The sequence below is a fragment of the Puntigrus tetrazona genome, chromosome 13, assembly GCF_018831695.1.
Source record: "Puntigrus tetrazona isolate hp1 chromosome 13, ASM1883169v1, whole genome shotgun sequence".
In the NCBI taxonomy this organism is placed as follows: domain Eukaryota; kingdom Metazoa; phylum Chordata; class Actinopteri; order Cypriniformes; family Cyprinidae; genus Puntigrus; species Puntigrus tetrazona.
This window is the reverse complement of record NC_056711.1, coordinates 21,312,667-21,330,166: the sequence shown is the minus strand read 5'-3', so window position 1 is coordinate 21,330,166 and position 17,500 is coordinate 21,312,667. Positions and strand designations below refer to the sequence as shown.

At 38.7% G+C, this 17,500-nt stretch overlaps 1 protein-coding gene across 2 annotated transcripts in view; it reads left to right on the top strand.

Moving 5' to 3' along the window:
* Positions 1-7,163: 7,163 nt before the first annotated feature.
* LOC122356942 (gamma-aminobutyric acid receptor subunit pi) overlaps positions 7,164-17,500 on the top strand; it is a 53,654-nt gene continuing 43,317 nt past the window's right edge. Inside the window, exon 1 of one of the 2 annotated variants that reach the window (XM_043256061.1) lies at positions 7,164-7,390. The gene's annotated coding sequence lies outside the window, so the exon portion shown is untranslated. The remainder of the gene's footprint in view (positions 7,391-17,500) is intronic. The other variant, XM_043256060.1, reaches the window with a different exon arrangement.

Here is a 17,500-nt window from a genome sequence, read left to right as displayed (position 1 = left end):
AAACTTGAAAAATATGTGAATATGAACATATTATATATATATATATATATATATATATATATATATATATATATATATTTTAAAATAATCTTTATTTTATATATATATATATATATATATATATATATATATATATATATATATATATATATATATATATATATATATATATATATATATACATACACACACACACAAAATAATATACAAAATATATTTTAAAAAGTATTTCAATAATAAAATAAAATTATATGTGTGATAAATGCAAATACGCATGGAATAAATCCAGAATTATGAAGATTTAATAAGATTTATTTCATTTTAAATAAGCTTGATGAAGTTTTTAAACTGAAATAAATATGTGAATATGTGAACAATAAGTATATATATATATATATATATATATATATATATATATATACAATATACAATAATAATTAAATACACACATATATACACTAAATAATAATAATTTTATTTAATTATTTGTAATAATTTTTGAACCAGATAACTTAAAATGAACCTTCTATAAAACTTTTAAGGATACACTTGAGATATTAAAGAGTTTATTTGTGAACCTGACAAGAACTTAAGTAACTTTCAGTCTCTTTAACAGTCCACAAGAGTTTAGTTTCGGCTGTGAAATGGAAAGCCGTCGTCTCCCGGATCTTTCAAGGGATCAGGACGATAATTAAATGAAACGCGAGACTCGAGCTCTCTCCGAATACTAAGGAGATCGGCGCTGTCTCTGCAGAAACGTGTTTGTGTCGCGCAGAAATGATCTGATTGAGTGAGATGAGAGAGACGGGTCACTTTCTGAACGAGAGATATGACGCTGGATGATGCCATGTGTGAACGTTTATGATCTGAAAGCAGAGAGTTTTCTGACTGAGCAGAGCACGTATATATAATGCCACATGCTGTCTAATGATTCAAACTGGTCTGAAATGTTTTGATTTAGTATCTTTCCTTTAAGATCCTTTTCCTATTTAGAACCTAATCTCTGGAACAATCTCCCTAACTCTGTTCGGGAGGCAGACACACTCAGTTTAAATCTAGATTAAAGACACATCTTTTTAATTTAGCCTACACATAACACACCAACACACTTTTATTATTCAAATCCATGTTTTAGGCTGCATTAATCAGATCAGCTGAAACCGAGAACACTACTCCTAAAATACGATGTACTTGTGACATCGTAAAAAGAATGGCATCTACGCTAATATTAGTCCTGTTTCTTTCTTTATCTGTTTCTCAGTTTGTATCCAGACTAGATGGTGGATCAGCACACAGAGATTATGTTCATCAGAGACCAGAACACACACACAAACACACACACACACACACACACACACACACACACACACACACACACACACACACACACTTTACACTATCTGACACAGCTGAGTTTAAAATTGAACAGGAAGTTAAGTGCTGGGCGTCCGGTCAGAGGAGAACTGGTCTCAAGGTGTTTTTTCTTCATTCTGTATGGATGGGGTTCTGGTTCCTCTGTCTTCTTTGTTGGGGACACTTAACTTCTAGAGATTATCATTGAATTGATTCCAGAGACCGTCTCTGTATTTAATAAGAAATTGTTCTCTCTCTTCATTATACATCCCTGTCATTGTATTCTTCTACTTTATTCATTGCTTTGATGCAACCTGTGTTGTTAAAAGCTCTATAGAAATAAAATTGATTGATTGATTGATCTTTATCAGTGATCATAAAGCAGGGTAAAGTGCAGGGAGTGTCTTGGTCAAAGGAAAACCCTGAAAGCGTTTCTCCCGTGGCCTCTCACATCAGACGACAGAGGAGTCCTGCTCCAGGTTTAGCCTCTAATGAGTCGACAGAGAGCTTTAAAATGTCACAGCTTACGTAACTCACGCATCAGAAGATCTGGCCTCTGAATAAGCCATAAAGAGTCGGTCTGGAGAGACACGGGAGTCAAACACAACACAGATCTGAGTCCTGTCCTCCTCCCGAGCTCGTTTTCTATCTGTGCTCCGTGAAAGTGCTTCTCCACAACGGCCCTTCGATGTAAACTGTTCCAAAAAAACAAAAAAGAAGAAGAGCATAATTAGTCTGGAAGGGCTTTTATTGATGTCGTGGCAATGCTCTGGCGGGTTCTTCAGTAGCAGCATCAATAATTCGTTTAGCTTCATATTTCAGACTCCTCTAACAATGACCCTCGTGGATATGATTTTAATAATTGTCCATTTAGAAGGTTTTCTCAACACTATAATCGCTTTGAATTTTTTTCTTCTGCACAAAATAAAATCTTTTGAAGAACGGCCAAACAGTTTCTGATCTCCATTGCCTTTCTGTAGTATTTTCCCCTCTCTAGTATAGATGTCTGTAGTAGAGAGGAGAAAATGTATTGTTTTGACTCAAATATATTGTTTTGAGTCCACATATTATGAGTTATGAGTGAATTAATGAGGCATTTAACACTATTTTTAACTTTAACGCAGGTTTGATTAGCATTTTAAAGTATTTTATTGGCATGGTTGCATAAACAAACAGAAACAAACAGCAAAAAAAAGTGACGAATACATTACAAGTCTTTCTTGTGGAATATTTTTAAATAAATTGGATTGATTTCTGCTTTATTTAATCACTCTCACAGGCACAGCGCTCTGTTTTTATGCCAGTTTGAAGGAGGCAGGAACATTTCCAGAGGGATGATGAGTAAGTGTCTTTAAAATGCCAGATTTTAGGATTCAGCTGCGTTTTCTCTTCTCGTGAAGACAGAAGTCAAACAGCAAATAGCACTGATGGCCTCTGTATCCGTTGATCACATAAGAGCCAAAAACACACACACAAAAAAAAAGAAAAGTGACCTAAAATTGTTACTTTAAATGAATATAAAAAATTGTAAAAAAAATCAATTGAATTATTGGAATATTAAGAATGAAATGAATAACTTAATACTAAATAATAACAATATTTATTAATAAATAAAACTTCAAATAATTAATCAAAAAATATTATAGCGTCTCAGGGATACTAAAATAACGCCGAGCCCAAAGAGAGAGGAATATCACTGGAAGGTCCTGAATTAGAGATGAGTGTCAGGCTCTTGTTTGCTCCGACATATGGTCCATCTGTGCCTCGGGTGACCTGAGATCACATCCCGTCTCTCCTCGTACTGACATCAATGTGAAAAACCCTAAAATGTGATTTAAAAAGAACAGGAATTCATTATGCATAAAAATGGCATTTTGAGCTTAGCAGCCGAGGGAAATCTGTCGCTCCGTTATTGTAATAATGCTGTACTATTGTTAAAGGCTCTTCACTGCCAAAGAGGAGATGTCATTTCCTGGTTTTAGTCATGGGTAGCATGGGTCAAAATTAGCCACTTTTCTAGTATGCCAAAAATCATTAGGATATTAAGTAAAGATCGTGTTGCACGAAGATATAACTTTTTTACCGTAAACGTATCAAAAAATAATCTTTGATAAGTGCATGCATTCCTAAGAACAACTTTTTTTTTTACTGGCACCCTCAAATTCCAGATTATTTAAATAGTTGTATTTCAGCCAAATACCATCCTGTGCTAAAAAGCCATGCATCCGTATAAACCTTATTATGCAGATGTATGAAGCTCGATTTCAGAAAACGGACCCTTGTGAACGGTTCTGTGGGTCACGTATAGGGGACAGTTTATAAACCATTAAAGACAGACCTAAGACCCGCGCCATAAAGCTGTTAACTGATGGAAGTTAGCATTAGGCCTTTAAACTCAAAACGACGCGTTACCCATAATTCTCCACCAATCAGAGAACGGAAACGAGGAAATTGTGCCGAACAACTCTTTAGCCCCGCCCAATCGCAAATACGAAATACAGTCAAATACTCTCAAACTATTCCTATGTTTTTTTGAAAATGCAACGTTTATAATGTAGTTGGTTCGTTTTGGTTTTTAAAACTCCCCTGAATGTCGCCAGCTCAACAAACAGATGTAATTGAGGATATTGAACTACATTTGATCTTTTCTCCCGAGGTGTGTCGCCAATCGTCTCGCACAAATCAGCCGTTTGTTCTCCCGTTAATCTACGGTTCTCTTTGCAGCGCGCGAGGCCGCAGGACCTTCTCCGACAAACCTCTTAACAGAGAGCTCGGAAAACAAACAAAGGAGGAGAGGGAAAATAGAACAGATACCAGGGAGAGACAGACACACGGAGGAAGAACCCGACGAGATTCGGAGAGGATGATGAGAAGGGGAGAAGAAGGTACGGGAAGATTAATCATCAATAAAGGAAGCCGGGGAGCACAGAGCGCCAGAGATTGGAGGAGATCGAATCGAAAGAAACACAGACGATTGACAACGTGGAGCCAATTACGTGGAAGACACTCTCGGTGGAAAGTGTTTGAATTATGCAGGCGGCGCAGCTCCTCCATCAGTCCTGGTGCGCTTTTCTCAAACACACTTGTTATTAGTGACCGGCCTTCTGGGTGTTGGATCACGTCCACGCTAGCGGTTTTCACAATCGAAGGAGATATCACGCTTTGAGCGATTCGTGCGGTGTCGCCGAGGACATCAAACCAACGTCACTGAATTAATCTACAAACAATTAACTCTAACTGTGATTATACACCGATTTCCAACCTTGTACTGTCAGCGTTTGGCCGGTGATCGATATAGCGTCTGCAGTGTACTGTTCAACATCAAATCGCCTCTTTTTTCGTCACTCAATGCAGGTGTATTTATATCTCTAGTTATTATATCGCCGTTTTCAGACACGAAAAGATTTAAATTCGCAAAAAAGCGCTCACCCTCAGTTCCGTCAAAGATCAGGATGAAATTGTTTGTCGTCTCCGGCAAATAGGTACCGTCAGAATAAAAAAACGCGCGATAATCCACAGCAGCTAATCCGGTTTTAAGATACCCATCATTTCAAACCTTTATTTTCTAGTCCATAATCCCGTAACACTTCCTCCGTGAAAAAGCGGTCGGTCCGAATCGAGAGAGAAATCTGCTCAGATTTTGACGTGAGAGCGACAGAAGAAGGACTTTTGTCACCGGAGAAAGAGTCATTATGAATTACGGACCCTTATTTTAGCTTAAAACATTTCGATTGTCGTTTCTGATGGACTGCAGTGGATGTTTTTATCAATTCTCGTTCCGACGGCACCCATTCACATCCATTGCTGAGACGCCGAGGAAGAAGCGCATTCGCGCATTTCCTATTATAAACATGCTCTTTTTATTAAAAACGATACGGCAGCCAGATCTTGAGATTTGTTTTCTACCACGACATCGTATTTCACGCACTTCGACGCTGCATTTCGTGCCGTGGAAGTAACGCCGTCATCGGTCAAGCACTGCTTAAACTCGATTCCGACCAGCTTCAATAACTCCCGGTTGTTTAAGCGATTTAGACGTCGCCGGGTCTCGTTGTGGTGGACTCGGTGCGATGCTGCGTTCATCAAACTCTTGTCACAGCAGAGGCAGATGGCAGATGGAGGGTAGACGCTTGATTTTCTGCCTTTCCCCCCCCAAAAAAATTTCCTCTTAGCGGCATCTGAGCATCTCGAGCGTCTTTGATGTTTAATGCATAGGGATGCCTTGAGCCTGGGGATAAAGAGGACTAGTCTGTCGAGAGGGTGAGGGGGATGCAGTCCGGATTAGTGCGTGGGACTGGATCGGATGTGATGCATTTATCGGCGACAAAGCAATCTTCATATTCACGCTGTGTGTGCGAACTAAGGCCGCAGAGGCATTGAATACAGCACAGAGACCACCGGCTTTGACATCTCGCTCTCGCATTGACATCGGTCGCATTTATGCATCCAATTTGCCAGCCTAAATCAAAACAGCCACGCTTATCATTCTGCTCGGTAACGGCGGCGTAAATGAACTTCGCGGAAAGCGTGCGGCGTCAGCGTGGGATTAGTTGTGAGACGCTGAAAAGACGCTCGTTTCCTGCCCGTTAGACAGCGGTTTCCAGAGCTTCCCTCGAGCGTCAAACGCATTAATGTCACTTGATTGACCTCGGAGTGATAACAAAACAACGCTGATTGCCAACACTTCATTAGACAGCGACGGTTGACAATGAACCGCCGTTTATTTGCGCGGGACGTCGAAACGCAGCGCTTCGATTAAACATAGCTGAGGGCCCGTGGACGTTATTAAGAAGCAATCAGAAACCACAAAGGAATCGCAGAGCGAGTTTCAATTTCTGCATGAATCTCATTAATTAGGCTTACAGTTTGATTAACGATAGAGCGTGTGTGTGGACGAGAGAAAGAGAGAGAGAAAACAGTACTCACTGAACATACTGTATGTCTCTCACAGCCTCGAGTTTGACGTTTAATGAAATCAAGTGATGAATATATTTAGCGTCGCAAGGTTTTAAGAAAACTGAACCTGAAGAACCTGCATCATCATGTCTACAATTTTTAGTAGAAACTTTTATCAAAAGCGACTTCTGATCAGTTTCCCTGGGAATCGAACCCACGGCCTCGGTGTTAGTTATATGATCTAACCTCGGGGTGAAGAAACGCATAATCACACGGTTTCCTTACAGAAGACACAGTCTATAACTGAACGTGGCTACCTGAACGCTTAGGTGAAAACACGTTTCGGGAGAAACAAAAATATATTCTGGGAATGTTTGCCAAAACATGAATGCTCTACGAACTTGAGGTTTTTAAAGAAAACGTTTTTTATACGTTAACGAATGTTGCTGAAAGAATAATCAAAAACTAATAAATAAAAAGTTTCACCAAATATTGATGAAACATGTTTTCATGCATTCGTGCGTGTTTTAAGAATGCTAGTAAACACCGAACTTTCTTAAAAGGTTAGGGTTAGTTTAACCTTGACGGAACTTGATAGATAAGAATGCACTAACTGATAACTAGTTTAACTCATGTCAAGAACTCTACACATTGCTACAGTTTTTGAACACATTCAGATGATGAAAGCAGCAGGGGTTGCTCTAAATTAAAATTGCCCTCCTTTCAATAACAATACCGATTTACTACGGTTATGTCGGTCACTATGGTTACAGGCGAAAGCCGGTTAACCTGGTTACCCGATCGTCGCTCTTGTGTTCTAGTGCCGGTCACCCTTGATGGTGAACAAGGCTAGGCTGTGGATCACGACCCCCGACCGACAGAAACGAGCAAGAGGCGCGTGATTGGCGCGCAAACCTCTCCGGCTCGGAGCGCGCGCGCGGGCGCGCGGGGGGGTAATTCAGTCGCTCTCGCGCGCTGCCGCAAGGACGCTGGCTCCGCGCGCTCGCCTCGAAACCGGAGTAAAACGCAGCTTTTATCCACTTTTGTCGGATGTTGAGCGAAGGTCAATGTCTCCGTGGACTCGGTCGGACAGCTCGCCCTGATATTTCTGAGAAATGCCCGTTTCTACGCGGCGCCACAGGTAAGAGAAGCGCGTGAGATTCCGGCGAGCCGTTACGCAGTTACTTTTAGCGTCAAAACGCTGCGCTTTTTAATCAGAATTCGCAAATGGCATGTTCCCGAGTTGAATGGAATTTAAAAATAGGTCGAATGAAGCTTTGCTTTGGCCAGATACGTACATATTTCGCCGTCTTACCAGTAATGTGCAATACTGAACTGTTTAAGCAGTTTAATCTACGCCGATCACAGTTTTATTCGGTTATCCATTTCAGACTAGTGTAGAGCAGTATGTTTCAATATATTATGTAATGTAAATATGCATGTGTCACATGTAGATATCAGAGCATAAAGAAACTCGTTCATTTGGGCGGATTATGTTCATGTTTTCTTGTTACAGTCATGGGCAAATTCACTTTGAGCATTTGAGTGCATCCTTACATTTGGATAACGTGATTGGTTACTATCTTTTAGTGCATTTCATGATATTTTAAATGCACTGTGTGAAGTGTTAATCTCGTATTAGTACATTTCCATTGCTTTTGGGACAGATTTTTTTTTTTTTACTTCCCAAATTGGAGCAGTTCATCCTATGATTTAGCAGGTTTATGGTACATATGGCCAGGGATAAGATATGGTCGTGGTGCGTGTGCCGAAGTCGGTCCCTCAGTGGCCCTCGAGTCGAGCATGACATGCAGAGCAAATGTAGGAGTGGGAATGAACGGGATTAACATAAATGATGTGTTTTTTTTTTGAGTCATGGGGAACATCGTCTCAACTTATCATCACAATTCCAGAACTGGGATTTTGAGAGTGTCACATTCCCCCATCACAGATTGAGCGCGCGAGGACGGAGGGGTTGATCGGGCTCTCGGGAAATTGCTGAATTCTCGCATCGGACCTGGATTTACTACTTATTGAAAAAGTGGAGTGGAAAACATCATGCATAGAGATTTATATAGATTCAGAGTTTGAATCAGGGCAGTGGTAGGATGAAATTCAGTGGACTTCTGCTCTTACTTTAGTGCGGCTATTAAAAGAAAAGCTCAGCCAAAAATGACAGTTTGCTGAAAATATCGTCCTCAGGTGATCCAAGATGAGTTTGTTTCTTCATCGGATTTGGAGAAATTGATGATCCACCATTGGTCAGATCCACCATTAAGATGTTTTTAAACTAATATATGACTTGCATTATGTTTTCTATTTATTTTGAGCTGTTTTGAAGCTCAGTTTGATTTTTGCTGTTGTAGAAACCAGTTTTAAATGACTCTTTATGGTCGGCATTTCAAGTTTCTTATTTCTTTACACATTTCCAATGCACTCTGTCTGTTTCAATAGACAAATTAGTTTTTCATTTTTCTCCATGTTGTAATGAGTGATATTGTTTCAAACCAAGAAACAGGTGCCTGACTTTGATGCATATCTTCATGTAGCCTATACGTTAATACTACCATAAAAATTGATACGAACAGTGAGCACGCAACCGTCTGCGTGGCGTAATAATTGATTCAAAAGAGTCATGCTGTTTTATCTGGCTTTTAGCACATAAACATTGTATTGAACGCTTATCTAACTCTTGACACTGTTTTATTATGGAAAACCTTACCACTCAGCCCTAGTTCATTATTTTTAAAACATACGCCATTTCTGACTCCACTTGAACCAGCTGTTTACACCTGGTTACTTTATGCATTTTGTCTGATCGGATATCTATCTGATCGTGAAAAGACCAAAATCAAACCAATCAATCAATCATTTTTATTTCTATAGAGCCTTTAACAACACAGGTTGCATCAAAGCACTGAACAGAATAAAGTAGAAGAATACAATGACAGGGATGTATAATGAAGAGAGAGAACAGTTAGTTATTAAATACAGAGACGGTCTCTGGAATCAATTCAATGATAATCACTAGAAGTTAAGTGTCCCCAACAAAGAAGACAGAGGAACCAGAACCCCATCCATACAGAATGAAGAAGAAAAACCTTGGGAGAAACCAGACTCAGTTGAGACCAGTTCTCCTCTGACCGGACGCCCAGCACTTAACTTCCTGTTCAATTTTAAACAAAGCTGTGTCTGAGAAACAGATTAAGAAAGAAACAGGACTAATATTAGCGTAGATGCCATTCTTTTTACGATGTCAGGAGTACATTGTGTTGTAGGAGTAGTGTTCCCGGTTCCAGCTGATCTAATTAGTGCAGCCTAAAATACGGATTTGAATAATAAAAGTGTGTTGGTGTGTTATGTGTAGGCTAAGTTAAAAAGATACGTTTTTAATCTAGATTTAAACTGACAGAGTGTGTCTGCCTCCCGAACAGAGTTAGGGAGATTGTTCCAGAGTTTAGGTGCTTGATAGGAAGAGCATCTGGCGCCCTCAGTCGAAACGCATATAAATCAGGGCCTGTATTCACGAAACATTTTATCTTACCTTATCTTTTCCTAAAGTTTTTCTAAAACTTTTACTAAGGAATAAAGAAAAGTCTCAAGCTAAGAGTATTGACCTTGTTGCTAGGGATGATGTCCGCTCAATAACTAAGCACACCGTGATTGGCTGATAGGAGAGGAGTCTCTGTCAGAGATGTATTCAGAAATATTTTTCGGAGGGCAATGTTATATTCAATATTCATATAAAGGTTTCAGGTAATTGTCAGCCTTTACGCTTCACATAAAAAAGTTAATCAATAAAAATAAATAAATAAGTGTTTTAATAATGATAATGGCTGATAGTAAGACATGCAACCTTAAAAGAAAAGCAAACTGGACACAAGAACAGCTGTTACTTCTTGCCTAATGGTTGAAAAAGTACATAATAAAAGGAAAATTCGTATTTGGTATATCTCCAAACCCTGAAGGTGAAACCTTTTTAAAAGCTCAGAATCGTCAAGTGTTTCTAAAACGTTTATATTCTGAGGCAGATTACCATTTTAGGATACTTCTGAGTTGGTCTTAGTGACTTGGTCCTCTTCGCTCCTCCTAATGTTTCACAGGTTTAGGTTTCTAAAGCACTTTGTGAAATATTATTAGAGTAAAAAGATTTTGTCCTAAATCAGCAAGTTAGGAGCTAAGGTGTTTTGTGAATAAATTAAACAGTAGGAAATTGACAAACTTAATCTTTACGTAATATCCTAACGAGTTTTGGCAAAAGAGCAAAATTTATAATTTACGTACGCAATGTGTTTTAACTGGTTTTGGGGTCCAGAGTCACATATGTATATTTTACTCCTCCAAAAACGTTGAAATAAAAACCGCGAGCGTCTTCTAGGCTCCAGCACACCTGTTACTCAACAGAATCCATGATTTCAGGAATCATTCGTATCTAGAGCAGTTTATTGTACTGTGACTTTTAAATATGAACAAAGAATGGACTTGGCGCTCTATTTAAAGCACTTTTTTAAAGCCTGCTGCAAACCAGCGCTGAAGACGTAACCGAACCCTGATTAGAGTTGTGTTAAAACGACGGCCGTGTTCTGTCCCGCTGAAGGTCGGAAATAAAATAACAATGAATCCTCGCCAGGGACACATCATTGGAGGCCTCTGAAGCACTAACTCCATCGGTCTTACAGGCTTGATTGGCCATCAATCACGTTTTCTCCGGACGGCTCGGTGGGAGGGCTGTCATGTCTCTCCGTATTTCACGGAGCGGAGGATGAATCTCTTTGGCTCTTTCTCCGCTTTTAGCTGCGCGGGACTCATCTCGGTTTCGGTTTTCCAGCTCTCCTGTCTTGACCTTTTGGGTTCTTTGCAAACCTGAGTGACAAATCTAGCAGAAAGTGTGACAGCCGATCCATTATTTCTCCTCATACGTCCTCCCCTGTGTATAAGCCCTGGCTTGAAGGAAAGCTCCTCTGGGATTTCGCAGTGTTGTACGAGGCTAAGTTTCCGGATTGAGGTGTTCCCATCCATCAGGTCAGAGTTACCGTAATTCTGTAAAAAATGATAACTGAGAAATAATACGGATATTGTCAATATTGCCATGAATAAATGCACCTCTGTAGCATGCGTGAGATACAGTTTTGCATGTTCGTAAGCCTCGTGAAGTATGTGTGAGCTTGATTTATTCTTTGTGTGATTATTATTATTATTTTTTTTATGTAGGATGAATAAAATGTCTTCACGATCATCTTAGCATCTATCAACTGCATCAATATTCTGTACAATATGACATACATTGACATCAAATGTTACCTCAGCAGTAGAGTTAAACTCAGTTACGTCTAAAGTGAACAGTTTAGAGACAAAAGGATGCGTCCTGGTCTTAAAGGGACGGTGCTAAACACCCGAAAATAAAATGTTTGTTATTATTTGCTCACTCACCTGTCACCAAGTTCTGTAGTTTTCCGGAGCGTCCTTGCAGAAAAAAGAATCATGTATTTAAAAAATGTATATATATATCACCTATGAGCTGTCCTACCAATAGTATAGGAGCACAGCAACCAAACTAACACTACTAGCCAATCAGAATTGTTTGCGCGCGTAGGCTAACCAATAGCAGCCCTGATGCATGGAGAAGCGCGTCTCCATGGTGACCGCAGTCATTGCATGCTTCACATTGACTTTGACAGTCGGAAAAAAATGACTGGAAGTTGCTCTGGCCCAGCGACTGTATGTATTTCTAATAGGAAAGATAAAATAACGACAAAGATTTTATCTTCAACTGCTGTGGCCTAAAACATTCTTTTTTTTTTAATAGCTTGAAAGGCTTTTTTTTTTTTTTACAGTAGGGAATTAGATTGCAGGTACAGCCAAAATAGTAAAACCAACATGACCAAGAATCACCATAAAACCATTCCTGAATAAAACTGTGATATGATATTTTTGGCATATTGCCAAAAATGTAAATTTTTTCTGGATACACTTTTTAACACCTTACTCAATCCATATTTCTAAGTGATTAAATTCGTTACAGTGCAATAATGTAAAACGTAAAAATAATTTTACCCCTAATTCTGTTTTTTTTTTCTAGATTTGATTTTTAATAGCTAAAGTCATTTTTAATCATCAAAAAAAAACACAATCACAATTAAAATCATTACACTTTTACAATTTAGCATGTATTAAAAGTATAACAGTAAGAGAGACCTTTTAACATCTTACATCTTACATTTTTCTGTATTTTAATTTTCAGAATTCCTTTTTTAATCATTGAAATGTAATTTAAACCTAAATGGGGAAAAATGGAAACAGATTTCGAAAGCCCCTCCTATTGTTTGTTATTAAATTATTTAGTGCAACTTAATAAGACGGGCCTTTTATTTTTCTCTGATGTTTTAATTCAATACAAAACTGTGGTAGTTAAGTGAATCCATGAAAGTCTGTTTAATCAACTCGATCGAAATCCATAACAGGTTTAGTGTATGAATTATAAAATGCATAAAAACATTTCTTGATTGTTCCGTTGCATAATTTAACTCGTCTTCAATTTTAGATTGTGCTTCATTTATTTATTTATTTATTTATTTTTGCTTTTGCGGCGGGTCCTACTTCTGATTTATTCATGCACATTATATGATATTTGTACTGTAAAGGGCATTTTTATGACTTATTCTGTGCACTATTTGTGTCCGTATGTATGCCTGTTTGTTTTTAGCGTTTTGAGAAGCGTTTGACTGATTTTTTTACGGTCAGGATAACGGCGACCCCTGCGTCTCGCCGCCGTTTCCAGATGCCAACAGATGGGCTCATCACAGACGAAGCAGCAGGTGGCTCGGTCGATGAGTTTGCTGGCGCAGGTGCATTATGGGATTTGGAGTCTGCGCTGTCGTATTTCACGCTGGTGAATGTGTGCATTGTGACAGACCTCCAGACACAGCCTGAGCTCTCGTCTTCAGGATGAATGTAAACAGGTTAAGCACACATGTAGGTTAATGATATCCGTTTGCATGAACACGCATTGCTGCTCATCACTGACCTGGCAATGAGAATCCGTCTGTTGCTTTTAAGTAGGTGCTAAAATGCATGCGAGGGCAAATAAATTATTAGTGGTGCTTGCCTTTTAAGGCGAAGCACGCTATTACTATTCCTCATACTGATTCCGTACGAGTTTTTGCCACAGACCCATGAAACGGGCGTCAAATCGTGCGGGGTATTGAGGAAAGATGTGCTGTGACTTTTAGAAGCGATCGGGGGAAAAATCGGCCGAAAAATCACATTGACTTAACATTGCGACCAACTTTGACGGCTCGTAGCGCAGAGCGGGAATTTCACACAAATTTGTAAATCACCACATTTGAAGACTTTATCAAGCTGTGTGAGAACATACCCCACAGTGGGGTATAAGTTTTACCCTTGGGGGGCAAGAGACCCCCAAACTTGCCCCATAGACGTACTATGGTGAGGGAAATAAGCGCATGTGTTTTTTCTACTATGGTAATTTAGATAGGAATTTCACAAAATCAAAATAACTTTGCATTAAAATGTCATGGAGACGTGGGGTGGGCTCATTGTACTCAGCTAACCAATCAAAGTCTCGGGATCGCTGTGAAGGTGTCAAGCCACGCCCTAGCAACTATTTAGAGCACCCTAGCAACAGATCCCATAGACTGCCATTATAATGGTTCAGATGGGTATGTAGCATAGAGACATGGGGGTGGGCTCGTTTGACTCGGGGCAGCCAACAGCCAATCATGAACTACTTCACCTGTTCATAGCCACGCCCTAGCAACCATTATCGATGACCTTAGCAACCAAAATCCAAAAATCTTCAAAACAGAACGTCACAGAGACATGGGGGTGGGCTCGTTTGACTCGGGGCAGCAAACAGCCAATCCTGAGTCACCATAGACATCTCTCCTATCCACGCCTTAGCAACCATTATCAAACACCCTAGCAACCCCAACTCAAATGGGCATATCTTTCAATCGGAAAGTCATAGAGACATATGGGTTGGTTTATATCATTCATACTGACAAGCAGTCTTTATAATATCATGACCGATAGCTGCCAAGTTTCCCTCTTAGCAACCAAACACAGTACCCTAGCAACCTTCTATCAAGACCTATATCTTTGCATCAGAACATCATACAGACATGGGAGTTGGTTCTTCTTCAATAGTAAATAGCAACCTGTGTTATGTTAGCATGTTAGTCACTTGTTAATCATGCTAGTCATGCTAGTCACTTGCTAATCATGCTGGAAACATGCTAGCGACATGGTAGTCATGCTAGCGATATGGTAGTCACTTTGCTAATCATGTTAGAAACATGCTAGCGACATGCTAGTCACTTGATAAGCATGATAGAGACATAGAGCAAACCTGACTTCAGACATGTTAGTGATGCTAGCAGTGCTACATGTTAACAGTGACTAGCTACATGCTCATTCATGATGAGAACTCTATAAAACTCAATAGTAACTAGCAACCGAGCGCGAGTTTTGCCACGGCAAGCACAACTCACATTTTCTTCAGGAAATGTACTTTCTAGTTGCCTTTTTTTATTTACTTTATCCCGTTAAGTCTCGATGTACAGGAGCTGAAGCAGATTTTGGTGTTTTGGTGATTTTTAACTTAGTTTTTTTGTCAAATCTAACACACAAGGTACGGTATAAACTGTTAATTTAATAATGATAATAATGATATTTTATGTTTGCAATTATGCTTTGAGTTAGGGCTGGGTCTATTTTTCAGATTTGATTGGATTAATTAGAATTTAATGTTTTGCAATTATATTTTATTAAATTTTTTAAATCGAGAAATTGCAATTTGCATATAGATATTGCCGAACGTCAGAATTAGACACTCGGTCACAACAGTAAAAAAGAGAAATGTAACTGTTTAAGATTGTACAGATATATTTATATAAGTGTGCAGTTTTTAGATTCTATGTATAAAGATTTTTAATTTAAATTACACTGAATATTGAGAATTTTAAAAGCGTTTTCATTGGAGCCTATTATTTCTGAACATAAAACTTGAACAAGACAAAGTTTGTACGGGATGTAGTTTTAGTTCAAAGACATTTAAAGTGTTTCTTTAACATGCAAATGATGTAGAAAGCTTGAAATAGAACGTCTTTTAACTAGAGGATTAATAAAGAAAAAGTTATTTGATTCATGTTGTAGCCAAATTTTAAAGTTGATTAGTTTCGTAATAAAATCGTAAACATAAACAAAACGAGAATCGGTCAAATGTTAGACTATAGATTGAAAATTGAAAATATAGATGTTTTTGTTGATAAATGTGGTTGTCTTTCCTGGTTTGTGGTGTGTTTGTGACCCTAGAGTCATAATTAGAGCTGATCTCTAGCGGAAAGGAAGTTAAATTAGTCAGATTGGGGTCATTTTAGAAAACGGCGTGCGACTAAAGCCAGAGAGTAACCGTCCTGGTAAGAGCTGACCTAATGAATATATTAATTTTCTTTTGATGTGCAGAAAGCAGCCGCCAAAAGGTGAACGAGGTTTGAGTGTTAGCTCAAATATAAGTGCTGCTCCGTGTTTATATTCTTTTGGCAAAGGTGCTGTAGATTCAGAAACCGAAATACTGATTGTTTTTACTGGATAAAGACGCTTGTTATGCATGTCAGAAACCAGAGCCAATCGTATTTCATGCTAAAAGTGCTGTGCATTTCTAAAATACATAGTGTTTGTTTTGTACACCTTAAATGCAGCATACATTGCTTTGGATAAAAACGTGAATGCATGAATGTAAATCTTTTATTTTGAATTCTGTTGCTGTTAGCTTGTCTGTATATTTTTTTGCTCATTATACGTTTATTTAAAATCTACATTTTTAACTTCAGAAGCGCGCAAGCATTTATGATGAATAAAAAATATTCTCACCTAATGTATTCAAATTGTTTTTATTTTTATAATAAAAAAAGGGTGAAATTAATTCATTTCAGATTTACTAATAGTTATTTTAGTACATAAGGTTGAACTAAATGAAAATGAGAAATACTACTTTGACAAATTTATTATTATTATTATTATTATTATTATTATTATTATTATTATTATTATTATTTATTTATTTATTTATTTATTTGTTTTTTCTTTTTAAATAATACACACATTTTATTTATTTCAAATGATTAATATTTTACAGTTTTTATTTTTCAATTTTATAGTTACTAGTCATACTAAAATCTTGATTGGAATATACCTACTCTGGTCTGTTTTGCTTGTTACTGTGAAAGCTATCAATAATAATTAACTTTTACAAATACAATTATCCAAATAATGTATTTTTTTATGATAAAGGTAAAAAAATACAATTATTCTTACCTCATGCACATTAAAGCAGTAGTTCACCCAAAAATGAACATTATGTGATGCGTTGAGTCAGACGCTCTCTCTGGAACAAGTCAGTTATTTAGGAAATATGTTTGTTACAAAAACCCATTGGTCTGCTTCAGAGCTCATGTGATAATTGTGGATGTATCCAAAATAATATTCACTGTCCACCAGCATTGAAAGAGCCAGGATGCATTTTTAAAAAGCTCATATACACCTAGGACGGCTTGGGGGTGAGTAAAATATGCCGTAATTTATGTGCAAGCAATTCCTTTTAATTGGACTGGGATACATTACTTCAGTTGCATCGCGGTTTAGTCACGCCGAAATGCTGAAAACCGAGCAGCTGTTTCGGGCCCGAAACCCAGACGATTATCGATTATCGCCGTTGTTTGGACGGGTGCGGGTCAAAGCTCGTGCAGAAACACGCTCGGGTTTTCCGCGCTGCCTGCGTTTTAGTGTGGAAGCTCAACGGCGTGAGTCATATTCACTTGCTCTTTAAGGCGAGAAGTGACGAAAAGAAGACGGACAGGACGCGGCGCTGCACTTTTTCCCCTCCTTTCGCCCTTTTCACGTCGACTCAAACTCAAAAGTCACACTCGCACAAGTCCAATTTCCTCCGGCGCTGGCCACGATCCGCTGCAAAGCCCCCCGTTGAGCCAGACGGGCCCCGCATCTGATTGTGTCCAAGGACGCAGATATGGCAGGATTCCCGCGCTATCTATATGTGGGGCTTCTGGCGAGATGACCGCCGAGACATATGGTGACTTTCACTGCCAGTATCTGTGCATCAGATCTGCCTCGGTGTGTGTGTGTCTGTGTGTGTCTGTGTGTGTCTGTGTGTGTCTGTGTGTGTCTGTGTGTGTCTGTGTGTGTCTGTGTGTGTGTGTGTGTGTCTGTGTGTGTC